Source organism: Leptosomus discolor, chromosome 3 (genome assembly GCF_034619465.1).
Source record: "Leptosomus discolor isolate bLepDis1 chromosome 3, bLepDis1.hap2, whole genome shotgun sequence".
NCBI lineage: Eukaryota > Metazoa > Chordata > Aves > Leptosomiformes > Leptosomidae > Leptosomus > Leptosomus discolor.
In genome coordinates this window covers 57,911,748-57,928,779 of record NC_141393.1, presented here as the reverse complement: position 1 = coordinate 57,928,779, position 17,032 = coordinate 57,911,748, and positions in this window count along the sequence as shown.

Below are 17,032 nucleotides of genomic sequence, written 5' to 3'. Positions count from 1 at the left end.
GATGTTCCAAAGGTATTCCTGTTCAGTCCTCTGTGACGATACTTCTAGTCTCATCCTTGTACATCTAGTTGCCAAGGCAGGAATTTGCTTTCTTGCTACACATTTTCTCACCTCTTTTTTCCTTTCTTTCTTTTTCTTTTTCACTCTATGTGATATACCATGGGTGCAATACTAGCTCTGCTAATTTTAGCTGGTTTTAGCCACAGCTTTTTTTTGCATTCATTTCTCATCTACAATAAAACATGAAAAAATTATAACGTTCAATTAAAAAAACACAACCCAAAACTCAGGCCGCTTGCCTTCTGCTCACCGCCCCTTGCATCAGCCAGTTGTGGAGGGGGCTAAGGACAGCAATTGTGTCACATTCCCACATTACGACTCATTGTAAGAGCTGGTGCTGGGGACAAGGTGAGCAGCAAGGTGGAGAAGAGGTTGTCTAAGCCAGCAGTACCCTGTGGAGCTGCTGGAGACAGCAGGTCCCAGCCCAGCATGAAGGCAGAATTGCTTTCAGAGCCAATTGAGTGTGAAGGACGGATGGAGGGTTACCTGCCTGAGAAGGACAGAGGCAGAGTGCTGTGAGAGTGCTCAGTTTTGCTCTTAGTAACTCTGAAGTATAACAGAATCTTTTCTTCAAATGTTTTCCCCCAAATCCTCAGTTTATGGAATATCAGTGCAAAAGTGTGTGATGCTGACCAGCGAATGCTGGGAGAAGAGAGGTTCTCTGCAGGATGCTTGGCTGGCATCAGTGGACTGACATTAGCTACAGACCCAGCCTCTCCGTTTCTTTGCACGGATTTGGTCAATTCATTTAAACAAACCCTTTGAGTGAACAGGTACAGGCACAATTAGCATCATTAACCAGCTATAAAACAAATGAGTATCATGCTAAATTTCTTTCTTCAGATGCATACCAGAAAGATTATATATATGAACAAGCAAGTGCTGAGGATCTCTGGGAAACCACGAGTTACTGAGCCATGGTCTTTGGGGAGGTGTGAAAGTTGAGCCTTGGGATTTGACCATTCCTTTGTATCAAGGGTATATTTTAATATTGAATGTGGGTAACAACAACTCAAGAGATCTATCAGTCCTATTCTGACTTTCGTAAAGCCTCAAGTTGTGAGTGGGAATTACATTACTATTATGAATAATAATAACAGAGAAGGGAAACACAAATAGCAACAACAAGAAAAACCCAAATTATGTCAGACCTGTTAAAGGCGAGTTAAAAACAATTTGGGACCTAATTGGTTCAGAATAAAACACCAATGGCATTTAGACCTGTGCCTCACCTGGCCTCAAGCTCAGCAAGGGACATACGCATAGGCCTAATTTTAAGCACACAATTCATGCATGTGATTTAATGGGTGCATTTTGTGAGTTTAAAATTACATGTATTTAAAAGCACTGCTGACTCAGGGGGTATATTCCTGTATTTATGTTGTAGCTTCAAATTCTTCGTAATTACATTATGCCTCCTGCTCTCTTCAGATATTTCCATCTTCCCTCTGTGTCAGGAAAAGTCTCTCTTTCACAGTTTGTTAATCAGTTTATGATAACACAATCTTCGTGGTGTTTTCCTTGGCAGCATGCCTTGGACTGAAATTATTTAATGATCTGAGCATTAATTGAAGATTAAGGTTTGTGGTCTCCCATTGAATACGAACCCAGCAGAGCTGAAGACATCCATCCTTCACTAGGATCAAGAGTCAAATTACTGAGAAATAGTGAGATCCAGCAGACTGGTGTTATTGTGGTGCTGCTTTGTATGGATTTCACATGGTGCCTAGGTTTGTACATACATTTTCCCAAGGAAATCAGAGAAGTTTAGTCCCACTGCCCTCTCCTCACATGCACGTATACAAGGCTGGTCCAAAGAGCTGATAAAATGGCCCAAAGTCACTTACTGCCTGAGGTTGCCCCTGAAACAGATCATGTTGGTTTGTCCTGCAACCCCCAAACTGGGCTGTGGGGTTGGGTGCCTGCATCCCCAGCAGAAAAATAGTCCTGAAGAAGGACACACGGGTCGTTCAGGGAAGACCTGGTGGGACCCAGCAGGATTTTCCCCAAGACCCAATCAGTCACTGCAGGCTACATCTTTCCCACAGTGTTATTAGAAGAAATCTTAATTCTTTTACTACTGTTTTTGTTCTGCATTTTTTTTAAGGCAACAGTAGGTTTTCAAGAATCCATTTAATAAAAAAAAAAAAATTTAAAAAATCAGCAGAAGTAGCGTTTTAGGAAGTGGAGGTGATGGCTTACCGATTCTTTTCCATATAGCAGGAAGACATGTGGTTCCAAAGAAAATCAAAATACAGACCAAAAAAAAAAAAAGCTTAAAGAAATTCATAAAAAGAAAATAAATTAAATAAAATAAAAATCCCAGTCTCCCCAATTAGTTAAACGAGGGAAATGAATGCCACCTGGACTGCAGCAGATATTGGATTGTTTGGATTTTCCAGAAGAGGAAAAGAAATTCACTCTTCTGTCCCCACTTTTCATCTGTCTTAATTTGTTCACATTATTTTGTCAGACGTCTTGCCCAGCTCCAAGTCAAATAACTTTCCTCCTCCTGCCTTCTGCTGGATAAAACAGATCCAAGCAAGGGAATACAGAGCTCATATCTGAGCAATCTTGGCACTTGGGATGTAGAAACCCAAGCTTAAGCCTTGCTCTCAGTTCTAGTTTGTAGGTCGTCCCTTTAAAAACCTGTTGAAATACTTTGAATAGCTGAAATTAGCCTTGTAAATACTCTGCTATGCCCACCTCAGTGAAAAAGGAATGAAGGCCACCATAAAAAACCCCAACTGTGAAACCCAAATTTCCACCGAAATATTGACTCATTTTGTTATTGCCTTGTACTGCTTTTGCCTTTCAAAGAGCAGGTGGCCTTAGCACCGATTAGTTAAATAAACATACAGAGAGGAAGAGTCAGTCTGGCAGAGGTGGGGGAGAATAAGAGATAATATATCTTCTTGCTGAGGTCTGAAGTGAGTGCACGTGCACGTAGAGGCAAAGTGCACAGGACTTTTTCATCATTTTGTGTTTTAAATGGTGACAGGAATTTACCAGCTCAAGTAGAAAGTAAAAACAAAACCTCATTCAGGGGCAAAGTCTGTCTAAAAGACCAGAACAAATTCTGTCTTTCCCTCAGGAAGATTCTTGACAATACAAGAAGAAAAAAAAATGGTAATAAGAATTGCAAGCATCTGGCAAGATGAAGTGACAGAGGCTGAAGAAACAAAGCCATTGTCAGGTGGGAGAAGAGATGCCTAATAGCCACTTTTGCTGATAATAAATGAAAGAAATAGGTATTTTGCAGGGGCAGGGGGAGAATTACTTGTCTAAAGCAATAGGAGCCACTGCCTAAAGCATGAGTTAGCCAGATACCAAGGTCTAAGGATTTTAATTTTTTTTAAAGGGGTGAAGAAATTAATGCAGGTGTGGGGGATTTTTTTTTTGGGGGGGTGGTGGGGATGGAGGAGGTTGGGCAGGTGGGAAGGAGGTAGGGGAAAAGCAGAGAAAACATCATGAGAAATATCACAGTAGCAAGGAGAGAAGGCAGCTGAAAAATTCAAGGATAACTAAAGAAGCACATGAAGCATGACCCTGAAATGAGACTGATGAAGTGAGTTTTTTGGGTTGAGTGTTGGCTGGAAAAGGGGGCTTGGACCGCTGCCCAAGGAAACTGCCTCCTGCTATTTAATTCCTAATGAGTTCAGGGAACAAGGATTTTGTGCAGTCTTTGAAATAAACAGGATTGTGTTAAAGAAATACTTGAGACCATCATTAATTTCTACTTCTAGTGGAAACAAGCCATGAGACCCCACATCCTGGCTAATCGCTTGGGTCAAAAAAGTAACATAATGTGAATTTCAGCACTACATATTATTTTGTAGGGCCAAATAATTCTACGGGTTCATTTCATGCCTGTAGTGTGTGTCTTCAGAAGAGAAGGGTCATTGCTAATAAGTTATTATGTTAATTATATACTGTAGTTTCTTATTTTTCTTGCTTCCTGTGCCAATTTTTCCATCCCTATAATTGTCCTTCCTGTTTATGCAATTCCATATGCACAGTGGCTACTAAAAGTTAGCTGTTAAAACTGTTTATTGTAAATATTTACACTGTGGCCATTAGCGAAATCTGTATCTTTGAATGGATGATGGATGGCAAAGGGTCTAATCCAAGAGACCCTGTGGGATAAACAGGGGAAAGTCACGTGCAGAGGCTGGGAACACTCTTTCCCACTCCCTCCATGGCAGAAGAGAAAGTCCTACGCTTGGGACATTTGCTCTGAAAAATGTTAAGAAGCACAAGTTAATTGCTGATGTCTGTGGCACTGAGGTGCCAGAATATGTACCAATTATTACTGAAAGCGTCTAAAAATCCGGTGTCAGGAATAAGAGGGTTAAGGGGTTATGGCAGCATATAATCTAATAAAGGTTGGATTGTATATGAACCAGGCTAACAGCACATATTGTACCTCTCAAGGCCATCCTGTGAGCATGGAAGGCAGGAAAAGCAGAGAAGCTAAAACACCAAAAAGGCCAGTATTTATCATTTAACAGGAGTTGTAGAAATTAGGTCAATCCCTGCCTGATACTGAGAAATCCCAACGCATGCTGTGCTCCCTGACATCCAGGTGCTCAGGGCGCTCTGACATGGAGGTTTCAATGGTGCACATCGAGGAACGCTGTGTGTCCATCCCAGAGCACTGTGCAATGAGCTGAGACTGCCCCCAAGCCCCAGCTGGCCCTGACCCGGGAGCAGAGCCCCAGAGGAGGCACATCCAAGGACCACAGTGCACAGGTGTCCTCACACCACAGCACCCGGGGCGAGCACCGTTACAGCTTGCACACCCCGTGCCCTAACTCCATGCTGCCCACTGTTGACATTTCTCTACTTTGCTACCAGATGTCATTTTCAATTCTGCACCTTTGCTCTTTTCTGTATGCTTTCGTTCTGCTTGTAGGGACATGACCCATTTTGGACGCTTTTTCTCCATGGCATCCTGGGGTCTGGGCTGCCAGCGGGCAGCCAGCAGCTCCTGGATGAATGATGGGCAGTCCATCGCCTTCCAGAAAGGATGGATCTCAAGTCCTGCTGTTCTGCACTTTTTTGTCCTCCATGTTCTTTCAGAAGCAATTGATGTGGCAAAGTACATATTCTCGTGAAAAAGCGACACTGAAAAAGAACAAAATTAAATCCCCTCCAAACAGTGGATTATTTGGGAACAGCAGAAATGAGCAGGTATTTGCTGTAAATCAAATATTTGCTAGAATAACAGTTTGGGCTTTGTTCAGTGTTAATAGGAGTTTTTCCACCTGGTGCTGTTGGATCAACCTTCAAAGAAGTGTCACCTAACGCAAACATGCATACGCCTCTTTCAGCCAAGTCTGAAATCCTGATTGCACAAATGAGAGAATTGGGAAGGTGACATTCCTGGAAACCTCCAAACAGACAGATCAATGTATCTTAGGATAAAGACTGGCCTCATTCCAAGGTCCTAATCAGAGTTATGGGTATTATTTACAAATCAGGATAGCACATAATCTTAAAGCGCATGCTTAAATTCCTTGTTTAAACCACAGCGTATGTTTAGATGCTGTTTTGCAGGGATGGACCATCCTGATGATCCGGCTGATATACGTCATGGAGCATGTCCTATGGTGAAATAAATTGGCAGTTTACTCTGGATTTAAGATAGACCTTGTGTGCACATGAAAAACACTGTATGACTTATGACTGCACGATGTGATGGTTTGCAAAATGTTTCACGTGTTATTAACGTGTTATTATGTTTGAGACTCTGAACTTTGCCCTCTCTTTTGTCATTTTAATTCCTAGACAAATGGAAAATCCACATGGAAATGACCAGGCTAATTAACACTAATGAGTACCTGTTCATGGGGATTCATCCTCAGGAACAGGATTTTCCCTGACCAATTGGCCCGGAGGCTGAGCAAAAGCCGGCTGAAGGACAGGCATGGGGCTCATCTGAGAGTCAAGAAGAGAAGGAGTCTAGAGTAAGGAAAGGACAGGACCTTCCTGGAGCACTGTAGGGAGAAGATGATGAAAAGAGAGAACCCTTGTGGTCCACACAATATGTCACTTGAAAAGCATAAGAAAACGGATGTAGACAACACGGCCCCAAATCTCACTGAGGAATTGGGATTATGAAAAGATAATCCTAATTACTCAGTGAGATTTGAGGCAAGGAAGAGCTAACAGCTATTTTAGGCAGTTATTTTGTGGGCATTTATGGCTGTAGGAGGAGGTACCCACACACTGTCCCCAGGGGTGGCAGAGGGGTGTCCGAGGGTCACTCAGTAGTACCTTGCCACAGTGCTGGGGACCAGCTCATAAAGCTCAGTATCCCCACAACGAGAGGAGCCACATTTTGGTGTGGTTCAAACCCTGCTGACCTGTACCAGGTGTACAGCAATGTTCATCTTCCACGTACACTCCAGCACACCTGCAAACAAAACTACAAAAAACTCAGTTTTGGTGAAAACACTGTTCTCTGCTGGTTGCAAATCCATAAACCTCCATTTTCCTCCTTCCTCCCCCTCTGATCAAAGGAAAAACAAAACCTTTCTTGAATACAGCCTTTCATTTTGCAGAAGCGCCTTCCTTCCCACACCAAAATTAGTCTCAACACAGGCAGTTTTCCATTTGTAGTTCAGCCTTCTTTGTGGGAAAGTTTATTTTTGGACAACGGTATAAATGCTTAGCCCAATTAGCCACTGCTGAAAATGGTCTCTTAATGGCAGCCAGGGTGGGATTAGTCATTCCCAGGTGAGAAGGTTTGCTCCATGCGGCACCTGCCAAGATCCACACAGCCCTTTACTGAATTTAATGGGAGATGGATGGGATCTGATGGTATCATCTTTGATTGCTCTCTGCAAGGTATTTTATTTCTGCTGGCACTCCCAGAGCTCAGGCTTGGAGGTGTTTATGACACAGCTTGATGTTAATGTGAGTTTTCTGTGCCCCACCATTGCATTCTAACTTCTCGTTCCCCCAGTTGTTACTCCACTCTGATCTACTACTTGTATTTGTCTTTTCCCCACCTTTTGGTTTTGTGGCAAAAAGTCATCACATGAAGCAACAGATGGAAAGATCAGAGCAGAAAACAATTTGCCTTCTCTTTGTCAGAGAGCACAAAAATGGGCTCAAAACACCCCAGGCACACAAAGCCGTATCATCTGTGTCTTATCGGTCCTCCCACAGCTACTGGTGGATCACGTATGCCACAGTGGGCACTGTGAGGGAAGGGGAGCTCCCTTTTCCCTCCACCCTGGAACAACTGATTAAACTGAAATTCATTAACTTCAACTCAGCTGACCCAAAGCTTGCGTTGGAAAGTATTTTTAGGTTTGGCAGGCTAACCCAACCCCAGTTTACACCTGATGTTCAGACACAGGTTTGAAGGTAAGAGCTGCATAAGCTCACAGGGTTTCACTCAAGCCTCTGCTCATCACAGAGCCTGGTGGGGAAACTGAAGGCAGCTTTCAGCAGCCTCGATTAACTCCTTTGGCATGTGCCTCAGTTTGCCCTTTCCTCAAACAAAGGCAGCCATGGCTTACAATGAGTGCCATTGAAGAGATAACCACGCTCCACTCCCCGTTATTGACTTTAGAGTGGCATTTCCTCTACCAAGAATGAGCCCCACAACAAGGTATTTATACCTGGCTGCAGCACAAGCTTGCTTTTTACCAGTGCCTGTTGCACATACCGCACAGAGGTGTTGGGAGGATTAATTACTTAGCATGTGCAGAGGACTTTGAAGATAAAATGTGCCGAGTAATTACTATGTGTTTTACTGATTTGAGCATGCACAGACATTTTTTTCTTCATGGTTTGTTGATTTTGTTGACTGGCAGCCCAGGACAGAGCTGCATTTCTTGTGAGGTTTCTTTTTTTAATATTATTTTTAATAGGCTTTTTAATTACAGTATTTACTTTAGTCACCTATTAAATAGCTAATCACTTGTGATCCTGTTTAGATTTGTGTTTGGGACAGACAACAATTACATCTTTTCTCCCACAGCCCAGTTACTGCATTACATGCTGGCCTTGATGTACATTTTTTTCCCCTGTAAATAGGACTTTCTGACTGTAATAACTTATTTTTCTGGTCATGCACTATAAGGTGGAATGAATCTCAGTAAAGGCTTTCTGGTTCACCCATGACAAAGAGAACATGACAAAAGCTGTATTTGATGTTGTATAAAACGTGATAGATTCACCCTTTGTGTCACTAAAAGGTGTAAATTGGACATCAGTGTAAATATGAGAGGCCAAGACAACAGGGTAGGGAAAGAAAATGTATGCAAAACGTGGTGCTCTGATTATGAAAAGGTGCCAGTAATACCATCTTGGGAGGTCATTAGGCTTTAATTTTAGGAGAACAAGCAAGTAGTCGAGCAGGGCAACTGGTGACACTCACTCTCATCTGAGCTTTATGAAAAGCACCAGCAGAAACATCAGCAGGGAGGTACAGCGGAGGGTGTTTCATCAAGGGTAACCTGACCAGCTTCATGAGAGCCAGCCCAGAAAAGAGGAGCCCAGCCAGCCACCCATGCACCTTCTCGCTGGTTTGATGTCTTCCGCAGTATTTAAACCACCATTTCCACTTCTACCAACACCCAATTAAAGAGAAAGACCTCATTAGACAGAATTTGGCAGATCACCTCTATTTTACTTCCTCACTGCTTAATATCAGCGTTAAGCTCCTCTACAGCATACAGACGTTTATGGAAGGGTCAAACCTAGCTCAGAAATTGCTACCACCAACAACCAGACAGGAAAGGTCTCCTTTCTTGCATGCCCTTAACCTACTTTGCTACTATTGCTGCTCAATAACCTGCTGCATGAGGATTTCTAAGCTGAGAAGCTTAGACCAGATTACTTTTTTGCCTATCCTTACTCCCAGCCTTTAAAAGGACACCTAGTCTTGCAGGCTGAAGTGAAGACCTTCCCAAGAACAGAAGGTGAAAATTAGACCTCTTCTTGCCAAGACGACCTTTGATTTACACTTACCTCCATATTTCTTCTCCATATGTTTTGCTTCCCTGAAGACAGGCTGCTAAGGAAACAGTTTCAGTTAGAGGTGAAAAGGAGGGGGTCAAGGTGAAGAGGTGAAAAGAAACTCCTGCTATCTACTAAACTATCTACAGTTATCTGTACTTGAGCCCATCACCTGAGCTCTCACTTTCTGTTGTGAAACTCAGCAAAGTCCACACTGCACTTTGCTCCAGGAACTCCAAAACAGGAGAAACAAACTGAACCAAATCCTCTTAGTCAGCTCAACTTGATGAAAAAAAAAAGTATAATTGCCTTCCTCCATCTCCATGGTCCAGGGGGCTCAAGGCACAGCCTCATTCGCTTGCATTTGCTGAGCAGAAAGACTAAGGGAGGTACAGCGCTGCCACAGGGCTGGATGGCTCCTGCCCTGAGTGCAATGGTGCCTCTGCTCAACCCCTCTCCCGCAGCCTTTGCAGACTGATGCTCTGTCTGTCCAAACATGTCTCCTTCAAGATACAAGCCAAAATAGAGTTAGCAGATGGAAATGCTGGATTTGCCTTGTTGCAATGCCATCCAGAGGTCGGACGGCTCCAAGAGGAGATCCTGTCACATGCAGAAAGAGAGCTGATACCTTACAGCTACTCCTCAGACATCTCGGGGCCTCATTCAGCCCTGCCTCTGTATTTATTTTTCCCATGTTTTATGGCAGTGGTTGTGCATTGCAACAACTCTTGTTTTACCCCAGGAATTCACAGCAGGTGTAGGATCATGGAGGGTGCTTGCAGGAAAAATCCAGGCTCCAGGGAAAAAACCTTTCACTTCTTGCCTGTTCTGCCATCTCTAACTGAGGCAATCCTGCTAATTGTTGCATACATTAAAATCGTTACAAAGTGCAGAAGTCCCTCCAGGAGTCCTGCAGTCAGGTTTACCAGTGCCCACATCCCAAAGGTTTCAGGGCAGGCCAGCTTCAGGAATATCGTGTTTTTCCAGGCACAGCACTGAAAGTAACAGGAAAACAACTGTCTCATTGTTTAGAGCATCTCTAAATATTACCAGTAAAGATCTGGTCAACTTTCCACAGTTTGTGGCTTTTGAGATTTTTCCATCAGGGTGATTTATTTCATCAAAACAGCTCTCAGGCCACCAGCTGTTAAAGCACTTGCGGAAAGGGCCAACTCAATTCTCATTATTCACTGCAGGTTTCCCTTAATAGAATCAAACTGGTTAATAAGTGCTAATACCGGTAATACAGTCCTCTGTACTTTGACCTAAATTCTCCTCTGGCTCCCAAAGGAGTGGACACAGGAGAAGCACTGCAGTACTTCCTCCAGTGCATGGACAGGCAGGGTTAACCCATACAGGCAATGCTCATCCACTGTATTTTGGGAGCATTTTGAGGTCTAGGCTCTGTTGTATTGGATACTGCAGAAAATCCTATCCAAAACTTCTGATCCCAAACAGCTTGTGGTCCAAACAGTGCTCAGTCCCAGTCCCTGTTCTCCAGAATGACCTTTCTCTGCTGCATGCAGCCAGTTCAGAAAGTCAAAGCTGTTTTGATTTAATAAAAAGAGAAGATGTGGCACAAATAGTTTTCCAAGCTTGGTAGTTGCACTGCCAGTTTGAGTATACAATACGAAAGCAAATATTACTGTGAAATTAAGGGGGGGAAGGTGCCTTTTTTTCTTTTTTCCCAGGAGAATATCCAGAAAAATCATATCGGTGTAAACACTGCAAATACCATTGTATTTTGGTCAGGTTCATTTTGCAGGTCAGGTTCAAACGAAATGGCTCATTTAGTTACTTTAATTGCTACATAATCCAAGTTGTAGTTTTAGGTACACGAATCATGCGTGCTTCTCTAGGATATATGCAGAACTGCGACAAAAGCAGCTCACACACATGCATAGGGCAGGGTTCAGGAAGGGGATTCTGGGGTGAAATGAGGCAATTTTACTCCTGCTGGTCCCAATCCCAGCAAAAGCACATGTTATTGCCCAGGGAATCAGCCCTCAAGTACTTCAAGTAGAAATGGGTATCATTAGGCTTCAGGGTTAACGCTCTAGGGTGCTGAGTAAGGGGAAAGTTTACAATTATGAGCTGGTGCAGCGGTGTACAGCATTACCACACTTCCTCCTCCCAGCTCAGAGACAGGAGGAGCTGTAGTGCTCCCAGTGCTGACCTCCCACACGGCTCAGTCTACACTCTCCAGAGTTTTGGCAGCAAAGGGGAGGAAGGAAGGAATGTAGACTCCTCCAGTCACCAAGTTAATGGGTTTCAACATGTAATTAGTGTCATTCTTGAAAACCCATGTCTTGTCACCACTCTAAATGTGTTTAGCTTCTGTTTCCTCATTATTTTGGGATCTCATTTTTCCGCTAGATTAAGGAGATAGGGTGTTTCTTTTTTTTTTTTCCCCCCAGAAAAACCCATCTCCCATGTGAGTGTTCATGGATGATTAAGAGATGATTGGAAACCTCCTGGCCTGCTCTTTGCATGCTAAACATTTGCCTGAGGAAGGGCAAATATCCATTACACAGTTTGGAAGTTTGACAAAATCTGATGTATTGAGCAGAGACTAACAAATCCCTGATTTGTATCTAGTCCCAAGGACGACAGTTCTTTAGAACTACTTATGCATAGTGACCACGAGATCAATTAAAGTCTAATTTTTCTGTATTGGCAATAGTAATTTGCTGGGATTTCAGACTGCCCTGAAAAACTCAGTCTCATACACCCCAAGGGAACTAATTTAGGAGATTAGTCAGCACATGCTCTCATTATCATTATCGAGGAAAAACAGGTACCTTGAGAGGTAAAGTCAACTTTGAGTTAGTTGGTGGGGAGGAACTCTCTCCTCTCTCCACTTTCTCTGTCCCTATCAGAGAAAACTGATGTCGGTTGATGCAATGGAAAAAGATGACTTGAAATCTCTGCTGCTAACAGAAACACATGATTCTTTTAACACTACTGCACTGGTATGGCAGGGTACGTGGCCTCCTGCAGCCAAGGCAGTTTCTGAGGTCCCTATGCCTGTACCTGCCTCCAACCGAGGCAGAATGTGCAGTGATTGGCTTCAGGCACACCTTCTCTGCCCCAGCTGGGTAAGCTAAAGAAGTGATCCAACTCTGCAAATGCAGAGATCTAGAGTTACACGTTACATGCTGCTGCTCTCTTACCCTATTTTACTTTGATTTGAATTTTTATTTGCAAGCCAGCACAATTGCTAAGTTCTGAGGAGGGATGCACTTTCTTTCTCCTGCCGTGAGACAGAAACACTTAGGAAATGCCACAGAAATAAATTACTAAGAAAATGCAAGAATTGAACAGTTCAGCTTTCAAGAGTCAGATAATGGCAAACAGAAGGTTGAACTTTTCCCCTCGTGTGCATATGCATCATGATTCATTGCATACTCCTCTTATGCTATTCCTCAACTATTGCAGTATGCCATAATTCGTCTCAAGAGACAAACAGTAGTTTGCAGAGCTGCATACTTGTCTCTGAGTGACAGGGCAAGGCTGAGTTCACAGCACACCCCCTTCCCTATGCCCAATGCACTGCAAATTACAGCAAGCTTGCTCGCATCAGGGAAAAGCAAGAGCAGGGCTGCTCCCTGAAGGAAAATCCAGGAAAATCAAGGAACAATTCAGGAATAGGGCAAGTGGCAGGTAATCCTGCAATGTAGCTCAGGATGAGCTCAAGTGGGGACCAAAGGTCCTAGATGAGGCTGGTCAGGGAAATCAAGGTCTGTTAGTGCCCTCAAGGCCCCAAGATGGTGCATGGATGTCCCTGAGATATGGCCAATTGACTTGTAGCTTCAGGTGTTGCAAGCCCTGAAAGTCAGTCCCCAGGGTGCAGGCAAAGCTGGCTGCATTATGTTAGATCAAGTGGCCTGCCCCATGGCTATGCTGAAAGCTGCACCCTTTACCAAGCTGTGCAGGATTTGGCCTCATGAGATGAGATGTAGTGGTAGGTTTGAGTCACTTCTGGCAGCAACTTGTGAGGAGATCATCATCCCCAGAGCACAGCTCAGAAAGTGCTCCGCTAGAAAAGGGGAGTCTGAAGAGTCATGGCTTTGTGTCCAGATATCCACATCAGCGCTCCTCCCCAGACAGTTTGAATCAGTGAAGGCTGGCAGACTGGTATTGCAAATACCTCTAAAAAAGGTGCCTGAGCAGACTTCTTTCAGAAGTCCAACTGCAATGTCGATACCACTGAAGTCACCATAATCCTGATCTCAGTCGACTCCACTGCCTGGTGAGCCTACCCATTCACAGGACCCATACCTCCCCGATGCTGCACGCTGAGTAATCAGCTACTCCCATGCAGATGAGCCCTGGGAGAAAAGCAGCAATCTGCACTAGGATTCACAGTTCTGGGAAGCACAGACCTCTGCTTTCAGAAATATCCCACCGCAGGAGTAATACCGCTCAAATCTTGTAAGTAATAAAAAGTAATGGGAAACAGATGCTGCTGTACCTTAGATTAGAATCTATGCTTAGATTTCCAAGATAATTTTTATCTCTGATACTTTGGCTAATGCAAGGCTGATATGATAAATGGATTTTCTACAGAGTCTGAAAACAGTGCGCCTGCTTCAAAACGCAACCTGATACGCAGCTGTCTCCAACAGGGAGGCAGAGAAAAGAAACAGAACTGGCCTGAATGAGGGTTGGGATGGAGGACGTGTTACATGTATGAGGTCAAATGACCCTGAGCTGGTGCTGGAAGAGGAAGAGTCACATCTCCTCTCCTACCTACCCCAAAAACAGTGGGAAGGACTATCCCACAGGGCTTCTTGGAGAGCAGTAGAGCTTCCCTTCCACCCACCCCTGCAGCAGTGCAGTTTCCCCAGGACACGCTTTCAGAAAGACCCTGGGAGAGCTGTCACTTCTGCAGAAAAGCAAAACCAGGGTCTTTAAATCCTAAATGAGGTGAGCTCAAATATCCAGCACACCAACTCAAAATCAGCCACTAATGGAGAGAACAGGGTACCACACTCCAGCAACTGTATTTCCACTGGTCCTCAGTGCTAGGGATGGGGTGTAGACCTCCCTGCGCACCCACATCCTTCTTAGCTTACTTGAACCCTATTTTCTGAAACCTCCTTTTTCTTCATAAGCGGTCTGACATCCTTCAATATCCTCTCTCCCTGTTACCGTTCCTCTGCTGAGGCCAGGCACAGTTTGCTGCCATGCTGCAACTGCCTTTTCCCACCTCTTTTTCACTGTCGCATTAAAGCAATAGCCACAAATGGTGGATACAGCCTTTTCTTGGTCCACAGACAACAGGATCAATGGCAAATGCACATAGCAAAAAACCAAACAAAAAAACCAACAAAAAACCCGCGGTGGGAATAAAGAAGAACTTTTTTTTTTTTTGAAATTATTTTACTATTACTATTTTTCAGCCTGAAAACTCTTGGCAAAGTAAAACTCATCAGTTCCTGCTAGCATTGTGAGTGGAGATTATGTAATATTTACAGTGATATTAACGCAATCAATCAGCGTCAGAAAGTGGAGATGTGGGAGCCGGCTATACACACAAGAGAAAAGTGGGGAAAAGGAAAGCAACAAAGGGGTCCCTGTGATAGCCAGGGAGGGATGCCAAATACTTTCACTGCTTTCCAAACTAATATGTTACAAAATAACACAATCAGCTTTGGCCCAGTTCATTAAAAATAATTAACTTGACTGCTCAGTGACTTCCCTGCAGACTTGAGATGCCCACTAGCACCCAAGCATTCCCATGAACACCTTTCCTCCTCCCATTCAAAGGGGAAGATTTTGCCCAGTCCTGCTCCAGATCAGTCCCAAATGATGTCAAAGGAGCCCTTGTTGGATCTTGGGTTACTGGGAATAGTGAAAGTGTCATGGATTGAGTGCCTACACTGAACTTTGCCACTGCCCCGTCCGCTTACAACAAAATGCCAGCAGCTGAAAAGAGGCCATTCTTCCTGAGGTTTGTGCCTTGAAGCTGCCAGGCAGGTGACTTTGCAACCCTAAAAGCTGCACAAATGGCTACGTCTACTGCTTTGTTTTCTTTTTCTTTTTTAGGTAGAAACATTAAGGTCCAGAGGGGATTGTTGCCAGAGCTTGTTTTCTGCATCACTACTGCAGAAGTTTTAGGCAGCAGGGAAAAGGCATTATTTTGCTGTATAAGGCTGGGAAGTGGGACCTGCAGATGAATCAAGAAAGGCTTCAAACCCAGCCCACACAGCTGCCAACCAGACAGACTGAGAAGGGGTCACCAGTTGGCTTGCAAAGAGCTGAGACCATGCCGAAGAGCAACAACTGGGAGTGTGCTCTGATCCCTGTCTACCAGGGTGGAAATACTGCAGGCATTGCTAAACCATACCTCAGAATAAGCCTTTCCTAAATAGCTATAGGTGTTTGGACCCCAGTCTACAGTTTGGCAGAGGTCAGTCTTGGGATTCAGATCTTGACATGGACTATCTTGATCTCTGATGATGCCGGGACCAAGGACCGTTGCTGCCCTGGCTGATGGGCCACTCTTGCTAGGAAAAATAGGCAAATCAGTTCAGAAGAAAGAGTCAGGGCACACATTCATAAAACCATGACTCCTACCTTCAAGACAGGCCAGAAGGGATGAATTGCCTTGTTTTCTTAATTTTAAAATGTTTATGTAACTGTTGAGATACTGGACTACTACCAGCAGAAGACCTACTCACTGATTTGTGCTGGACCACTGAAGAGTTTTGTAGCCAAATCTGACTAATGCAAGAAATTCAGATCTACTTTGGATGGGTCACTGCCTGTTGACATGCTTGTACATTACAGCTTCCAGAATGTACCCTTGCCTGTTACCTAAAGGACAAAACCTGCACATCTTTAGAAATGTGAATGTCACTTGAGAAACCTAGGCAAGGACCCTAATATAACCAAGAAAAATTCAAATGATGGCAAGTGAGTAGATGCCTAAAACCCTACAGCATTATCTTCAGAGGTCTTGTTTGACCAAGAATTCAGTTTAACTTCCAAAATTCCAGGTATCCTTCATTCAGAGAGGATTATGTTTTAAAATCCAAGAGTGTTGTAAAAGAACAAGAGGGACATACTAATTTTCCCATGTTCATGTCTGTTAATGTTACCCCAAAATACAAAACCAGAAAAAACAGAAGCATGCAAGGGTCACAGTCAAACCAGATGTACCCAAAGCAGATGTTCTTTCTCTGTGGACCTCCTGCCAGAAGCCACCACAAGGAAACAGCTACACCTTCAGACAGATTTACTGACACCAACTTTGGTTGAAAGGGAAGGGACACCTGAGTGGCAGAGCATTAGCTGCTGAGCTCCTGACCCTGGTGCGGATGGAGATAAGATGTAGATGACTCCTTCAACCCTGAGTTTGGAAAGAGCTATTGGCCCAGCCATGATTGAGAAATGACTGTTCTCTGGAGGAAGATCAGCATGCAGGCAGCAGTGAAATTTTCCAAAAGCAGACATCCCCAAACAGTTAGTTTGGCAGTAAGAGCCACTTGTCTTTGAACAGGCAGTCAACATGTGACCATTTTGGGCTCCGTCCCATTTAGGAGTATGACTCTTGGAGAAAGCTTGACATCAGATTCTGCCCTGGTCACAGAGTGCAAAACTCTGTTTGAGGCCAAGTTGTGTGCATTTCTGACTCCTGAGCCATGCTCTCTCTTCATCTCTGACCCAGGGAGCCTATTTTGGGCTGAATTCCTAGTGACACAAGTAAGAATTCCTAGAATAAGACCCTTGTGCACAGATGGAAGAGCAAACTGTTTTGACCACTGAGCAACCACAACCACAAACCACTTCCATTAACTCCAACCTTTTGCTCCAGCTTTAGGTTTCCTTGTAGATGCTTGGAAGCATTCTTCCGGGTGAAGTGCAATGCTCTCTGTGAAAAAGGGCCCGTATTGTATTGTTGCAGGGACCTGTCCCTCGCACCACAGAGATGCCCACCAGATGCCCTACAAATCTTTGTCACTGGTTTGTCACTGGGGGCAAAGTTTTG